Source organism: Petaurus breviceps, unplaced genomic scaffold (assembly GCF_028583685.1).
Source record: "Petaurus breviceps papuanus isolate PSGF00001 unplaced genomic scaffold, PetGlider_PUasm1.0 229, whole genome shotgun sequence".
In the NCBI taxonomy this organism is placed as follows: domain Eukaryota; kingdom Metazoa; phylum Chordata; class Mammalia; order Diprotodontia; family Petauridae; genus Petaurus; species Petaurus breviceps.
In genome coordinates this window covers 32,187,800-32,195,533 of record NW_027185903.1, presented here as the reverse complement: position 1 = coordinate 32,195,533, position 7,734 = coordinate 32,187,800, and the positions used below count along the sequence as shown (strand labels likewise).

Sequence of the window (7,734 nt, the reverse complement as noted above, 5' to 3'; positions counted from 1 at the left end):
GTGAGGAGACAATTAGCGATAACCGGGTCAATCTGCCTTACTGAGTGGCCTACGGGGGGTTGGGGGGGGGGGGGGTAGAGGGGTGTAGTAAAGGGGGGGGGGGAGGTAGTAGGAGGAATAGAAGGGGGGAAGGGAAGGAAGGAGGAACAAAACCCAACTTCATTTTTGTTGTTGGCATTAAGGTTGGTATTGGTTCAAACCACCCAAATGGAAGAGGGCCTACATTTAAATGTAAAAACATTTTCTTGCTTCCCATTAAATATTAGCCAATTAAAATGAATTCCTCCATCACCCTTTTTAAAATAGCTCTAAAATTTTATCCCTTTCCTGCAGTTTTGTGGGACAAAGTTCTCTTTAGCCTTCCCCAAAACCTGGATTAAAGGCCCTGTATTGAATAGAATGGACTGGCATATAATACTTTTTAAAATACCAGTGGACAGAACTAATCAGTACTGTGAGTCCTTTTGAATGAGACGGTGTTAGGTCACCTTTCAGTGCATTACCTTCCTGAAAAATGATGCAAATAACATTGGAAAACTAGGGATGATGGAGAAGAAACACAGTGAAGGGAAAAGAGGATCCCACTGTCACCCAGTTGCTAGCCAGTAACCTTAAAATAGTGACTTTACCTTTCTGGACTTCTTATTTCCATAATGGTAAAATGAGGAGGGTTTGGACTCTGTGACCTCTAAGGTCCCAGACAACTCTCCTGTGATTCAGGTATTGGGGTTTGGTTTTGGTTTGTTTTGTTTTCCCCCATGGGAGTTCTTGCTGGATTCTCAGAGGGTTTTTTTTTTTCATTCTTTCTTTCTTTTCCTTTAGGATCTTGGCTTTTCTGAAACCAGCAAGAAGCATGTGCAATATAACTATTCAAAAGAATTGGGGTGACATAAATACATAAAAGTTTAGTCCTGAATTCTGCATAAGCCTGAGTAAAAAAATTATTCAACCACAAATCAAGTATGGAAAGATACCTTCTAACAGTGTCATAAAAAGAAGTGTGAAAGGTTATTTGCTGGCTATTTACTTGAGGTGGAAGGCCAGCACAGAAAACTGAGCTAGGATGGGGAAAGCAGCTAGAAGGCTTCCTTGTTTAAACCCTCCATTTCCATGGGAGAATGTGACTGAGTGCTTTAGACCCAAAGCTTTATTTGCACTCTTGCCAAGCACATGGAAGCTTACACTACAGTATTTCTTGAATTCAGTCATTCATTTTCCCTGGCTTAGAAGGAATATCCAATAATTCAGGAAGTTAGCTAGAATGATGACTATATCAGCAGTAAAGGCTTATGAATTTCTTGGTGCTGCCATTCTTTCTATCTAAACATTGTAGGTAAGTCTAAGAGAGCTTCATGAAACTCAGAGATTCAGTGATTTAATCTTCATCCCTGAACAAGTGTTCACAGCTGGATTTTAATCCGGATCTTTCTGGAGTAGGGCTACTAAGTGGGGCAGTGGATAGAGTGCTGGGCCTAGAGTTTGAAAGATGAGACTTTGTGAATTCCAATGTGGAAGCAGACACTGGCTGTGTGACCCTGGGCAAGTCACTTAATCCTGTTTGCCTCAGTTTCCTCATCCATAAAGTGAACTGGAGAAGTAAATGTCAAACCATTCCCGTGTCTTTGCCAAGAAAACTCCCCAAATGGGGTCATATGATATTGCATATGACTGAAACGACTGAGCAAATTCCTGACTAAGCCCATCACAGTTTCCATAAGGCCAAACTGCTTATTTTCAAAGTTTGAATACTCTCAGATACTTAACATTGAATATTTTTAGAAAATGTAAACATTGCAAACGCATATTTGACATTTTGATATTAAAGCAAAATCTATTTTGGTCATGTAGACATGCATGTTTCTGTTCTTTTTGCATATGAAGACACTGAGGTCTGAGTGACTTGAACACATTTGTCATGGGAAGGCAGCCTAGTACAGTGAAACACAACTTGGAGTCTTGGGATCTGAGTTTTAATCCTGCCATTTACTGCCTATGTAACTTTGGACAAAGCCCTTGCCCTCTCTGGACCTCATTTCCCCAATGTGTAAAATGATGGGGTTGGACTAGATGGGCATCTTTGAGTCCCATCCAGTCCTTAGAGAGATGATCTAAGAACAAACACTTGTGATCTACTTTATCTGAGAGCAAAGCTGAAGTTAACAAAGCCACAAGCAATAGCAGCCACTGAATGGAAGGGTACTGGGTACCAGAGTATAAATATGTAAGTTATAACTATGGTCCGTTGACAAGTGTGCTGGTTTTGGAGTCACAAAAGCCAGGTTGGAGCCTAACTCTGCTGCTAGCTCTTTATGTGACCCCTACAGTCATCTGAAAGATGAGGGGTAAGTTAAACTAGAATATGGATATCGAACTCAAATACAAGCAGGGTTGGGAGAACATTAATTTATACTTAAGGATCACGGGCAGCATACTGGCTTTAAAATGAAATGGGTTTTATATAACATATCACAATGCTTGCCTTCTCGATGGATGGGGGGGAGGCTGGAGGAAAGGAGAGAATTTGGAACTCAAAAGTTAAAAATCACAATTTTTTTAAAAATGGAATGTCTTATGTGTTTTATTCAATTTTGTGTTTTATTTTGTTAATTATTTTCCCATTATACTTTTAATTTGGTTAGGTCTACATTCCCAAATGGTCCCTGGTCTAAACTGTTGTTTAGTCATGTCTGACTCTTCATGGCCCCATTTGGGGTTTTCTTGCTAGAGATCCTGGAGTGGTTTGCCATTTCCTTCTCCAGATCATTTGACAGATGGGGAAACTGAGGCAAACAAGATCAAGTGATTTGCCCAGGGTTACAGAGCTAGTAAGTGTCTGAGGCCAGATTTGAACTCAGGCTGATGAGTCTGTACCAATTTATCCACTGCTACCCCATCTAATCTAGTTCCTTTTAGGTCTAAATCTGTGATTATAATTTCCATATTTTGGTGTCCATATCTCTTCTTGAAAGGCCAGGGGGACCTTGTATTGTCAGTTTCTACATGCCAAACCTTTTTTTTTTAATTTCCCTCATACAAAACTGGAAAACATGCGAACTTTCACAACATGATAATTTAGTGTAACTGTAGTATAACTCTACATATGTAATACCTGTGTGACTGTTTCTATAAGTTAAAAAGGATACAAAGGCAGGCTCAAGTAAAAACAAACTATACCCCACCCCCCACCAGCTCTGTGCTAAACACTTTACACTATTATCTCATTTAATCCTGACAACAAGTAGGTGATATTATTACTCTCTCCATTTTACAGTTGAGGAAAGTGAAGCAGATAGGTTAAATGACTTGCCCAGAGTCACACTCACACAGCTAAGTGTCTGAGACTGGATTTGAACTCAAGTCTGTCTGACTCCAGGGAATTGCTCCATGCACAGCTGCCTCTTAAGAGGTGTGCTTTACAAAAGCTTGTATGGCTATAGGGTATTCAGGAAGGACCAGCACCTCTGGTGCAAGGGCTGCTGAGCCTTTTCCAAGGCTTTGGTGTTCACCTCTCACTCACATCCACCATTGCTGTTCACCTCTCACTCAACTTTCACCTGTGGCTCTAGGAATTGGTATGTACAGCAGCCACACCCGGGTAAAAAACAATGCCAAGGTTATCCACTGCATCCCCTCCATCACCAATCATCCTAACTTGTCCTGTTATGGAACTTTGGTGACTGCAAGAAAGAGTGATGGCAACAACTGTGTGCATTTCTGCTTCACTTAAATCCAATTCACCTAAGAGTTCAGACATCACCCCTCAATGTCATTGGCCCTCTTCTAACAACAAAAATAAAAGCTTAAACTATTTAACAGAAACCTTTTAAAAGCACCTCTTAGTGAATGCTTATAGACAGAAGAATTCAAGAGGGAAACAGTACTGTGAGTCTCATTAATATATTGTCTCGCACCATGGCCAAGCAGTTCTTTCTTTTTCAGCTCTAATGAAGTCAGATGTTGCTGACATGATGTTCTTTAGAACAATGTGTATAGGTTTCTCTGCTAATATGTCTATAGTTTCTTCTCTAGATTTCCTGAAGCTGCACACACTTGGTGTCTCATTTGGTTGTGAGCCTGTAGAGAAATCAACTAGTATGAGATGGAATGTTGTTGGACACCTCAGTGGTTTTAGTCAAGTGTTTCTCAATATGAGAAGCAATTCCTTGTGGTCTTAAAACCACATGTTATAGATTTCATCTCTATATATACATATGTATGTGTGTATATGTATCTACATAGGGGTGGGGGAGGTCAGATTTGTCATTTTGTTGGTCTAGGGAGTTCCTGGTGAGCAACTTCCTATATCAGTGCAAAAAGGCACCTTATTATACAACTTAAGAGTTTTAGAGGATTGTATGTAACAGGGATAGGTTAAGGGACTTGCTCAGGGTCCCATGGCCAGGATATGACAAAGGTGGTACTGGGTATCAGTCTTCCCAACTCCCAGATCAAAACACACACGTGTATATATCATAGTTATATTATAAATTGTATGTTATATGTTATAAATGTGTATACATATATATAAAAATAGGTGTTTTGGCCTGGGAGTCAGGAAGACTAGTATCCAGTACCACCTTTGATATATCCTGGCTGTGTGACATTGGGCAAGTCCCTTGATGCCCACCCCCACCTGTGTGTATCTTTCCATATACACACACATACATTGTATACATATATATAAATGTATATAACCATGTATGTATATTTTTGATACTCTTTGGTTGCCTAGTGAACTTGTATTTAAAATTATTAAAGAGGAAACATACATGTGTATATTGCATATGTGTTTACATGTTTTCTGTTTATACATGTGTGTAACATGTATAGGATATGTTATATGCATGTGTGTATTGTATGATTACTAAGAAACAACTACAGTATCAGGAATTTCATTCATTATCACAAAGAAGTTTCACAGCCAAGCAGATCTCACAACTTTAGTGGGTAGGCATTACCTGAGTCACCAAGAGATTGTGACTCCCAGGTTCACTCACTCATCTAGCAAACCTCAGAGCAGGATATTTTTTTTCCCTTTTTGGAGGAGGGAAGGCAGGACAGTTGGGGTTAAGTGACTTGCCCAAGGTCACATGGTTAGTAAGTATTAAGTGTCTGAGGTCAGATTTGAACTCAGGTCCTCCTGACTCCAGGACCTCTATTCACTTCACCACCTAGCCACCCAAGCAAGACTTTTTAATCCCAGCTCTTTCCGTCTTTATACCCAGCACTTTCTCCACTACACCAAGCTGATTTACTCAGAAATTACTTATTATAAATGCATGTTCCTTCAAGGGGACCAAATAGCAAAACACAGACTCGTTTTGTAGTGGAAAGTAGCCATAGCATCTGGTATATGTGACAATCCTGAAGTCATGTAGGGAATTGTCAGCTTAGCAAAGCAGCAAATCTGAAACATCCTGCGTTTCTAGGAGCAGTCACATTTCTGGAAATAAACTTAAGCAGCAAAAGAGACGAGAAGAACAAACAGGAAAAATGAGACAGAAATCATACTTCTGGGAGATTTTAATGTTAGTGAATTAAGTCCACAATGGCATATCTCTGCCAGATACTGCCATGACAGCAGGGTAACTAAGTGGGTTTGGATGACGTGCCCAGCCCTGCCAACTAAGAACAGAAACACACCAGTGCAGTAGATAACCCTGATCATGAAATCTGTATTAGAGAAGCAAACTGCTTAAATGGATTTTTCAAAAATGAAATCCCAGCCTTTGTTCTCTCCCTTAGAGTTGCTGCAGATCTGTCTTTGTATCTGATCTGGAGTATTCAGGCAAACTCCTGGAATAATAGAACATTTATTTCCTAGATTTTGCTAATACCATGTAGACTTTTCTCAAAGCCTAGCTAAGGAAATTGTTAAGATTAAGTAAAGATGCGCTCAAAGTATTGTTTTTACTGAGTGTTAGAATCTTGTACTTTAATATGGAAACTGCCTATAGAGTATGTGTACTCAGAGTTTAATCAGTATTTTTGCATATATAGCTGTTAGTCCAAAACACACTCTAAAAGGCGTAATTACTGATATTTCTTAGATGATGTCTTTTTTTTTTTTTTTTGGTATCAGGGTGGGTTTTTTTAAATCACTAATTTATTCCAGACTTGCCTCCTTTCTTTACTCTATTTTAAGGGAAAAGTCATGAAGCTGAATTCATGCTGAACATGCATGCTATTAGTCTACTCTTGCTCCTTACCTGATAAGTAATTACACCAGATGTGTGCCCCAAAATAGGTACCTTCCCCTCCCCCCAAAAAGAGGAAAATAGATGTTTGCCAAAAGAATAAGCATTTGAATAATGAAGTAAGACCAATAAAAATAATTTTCTTTTGTAATGTGATTGACTCTAGCTTCACTCTCTCTCTGGGTCAGGCCCATTACATGTCCATCTAGGGGTACTCAGGTACCCTGAGCCTTGGCAGTATCTCTTCTCTACTGCCATTGGTTCAAGCCTCTCTGCTGTTCCCCCTGCTTTTGTTAGGGATTCAGTGACTAGCACCTCCCAATTCAATTTAAAATTAGTTTTTATATAAGGATATTTATTCTAAAGATACAGCAAGAAAAAACCATACTTCTTCCAACACCTGGGAGCACACACATACCCCCCCCACCCCCACCCTCCCCACACACACCGCTAAAGTGCTGGGAAAAGGGAAGTTCTGTTTCTACATAGCATTAATCCCACCAAATTTATATCCAGATATGACATGGCTTCTGTCAGCCCCTCAGCTACCTTTGGTCTGGGTTCAGGAAGGACACTCCCAAATCCCAAAAGTCTCTACTTGGACTCCTGGCGTGTATGCTACCCTGGCTGTGAATCTTGGATGCCAGGAAGCCCACTGGACTTTTCAAATTCAGTAGATTATAGTTCCTCTTACTTCAATGTGCTCCCTGAGCTCCCCCAAAAACAGAGGCTAAGAGACCATAAGTAAAACTGAATGGACTCTGAATGCCTCTATAGACGATCAAAGAGCACACTTTTAACAAGGGGTTGGTACACCAGAACTAGTTACAAAATGTCCATGCCTGTTCTACAGTCTATCTCCCTCCAGGTCACTTCCTTATCATGTCATCCTGGTTCCCTGAAGAGTAGTTTAAGTTCTCCAAGTGGAGAAAGGGCATGCTCAGGGATCCTATATATACTCCAGACACCAACTATAGCTTTATGTGTAAAACTAATAACTCAGTGTACTAATTATTAGTGTCACACAACTGGGAAGTGACTTGTTCAAAGTCCCATAGCCAACCAGTAACTAGCTAGGACTAGAAGCACAATTAATTTGTTCAATTTAAGTTTACTCAAAAAAACATTTATTAAGTGCCATCTGTGTGCCAGGGCACTATACAAACCCCTAGACATTGCTACCCTCAGTTCCTGTCACATTGTAGATAGTTGAATGCTTATTGATTAATTACTTGAAACCATTCACCAAACTAAAATCATGTTTCCCTTTCTCCACCCATTTCCCCCCTTCCTTTTCCCAAGTATATTTTCCACTTGTTTTTCATTGTTCACAACTCAACTGTTTTCAGAAAACCTTCACTGAAAACTCCACTGTGATTATTTCCCCAGCACCCAACTCAGGAATTGCTAACCTCTTTGAGGGGTCACAAGATCAACAACTGGGAGGTGGAAGGTCGTTGAAGTCATCTCGTCTAACCTTCTAAGAAGGCAGGAAGGAAGGAAGGAAGGAAGGAAGGAAGGAAGGAAGGAAGGAAGG

General features: G+C 40.1%; 1 long non-coding RNA gene across 1 annotated transcript in view; it reads left to right on the top strand.

Moving 5' to 3' along the window:
• LOC138167501 (uncharacterized) overlaps positions 1-1,847 on the top strand; it is a 2,809-nt gene extending 962 nt beyond the window's left edge. The window contains exon 2 of the long non-coding RNA XR_011169899.1: positions 823-1,847. This is a non-coding gene — a long non-coding RNA (uncharacterized lncRNA). The remainder of the gene's footprint in view (positions 1-822) is intronic.
• The last annotated feature ends 5,887 nt before the right edge of the window (positions 1,848-7,734 follow it).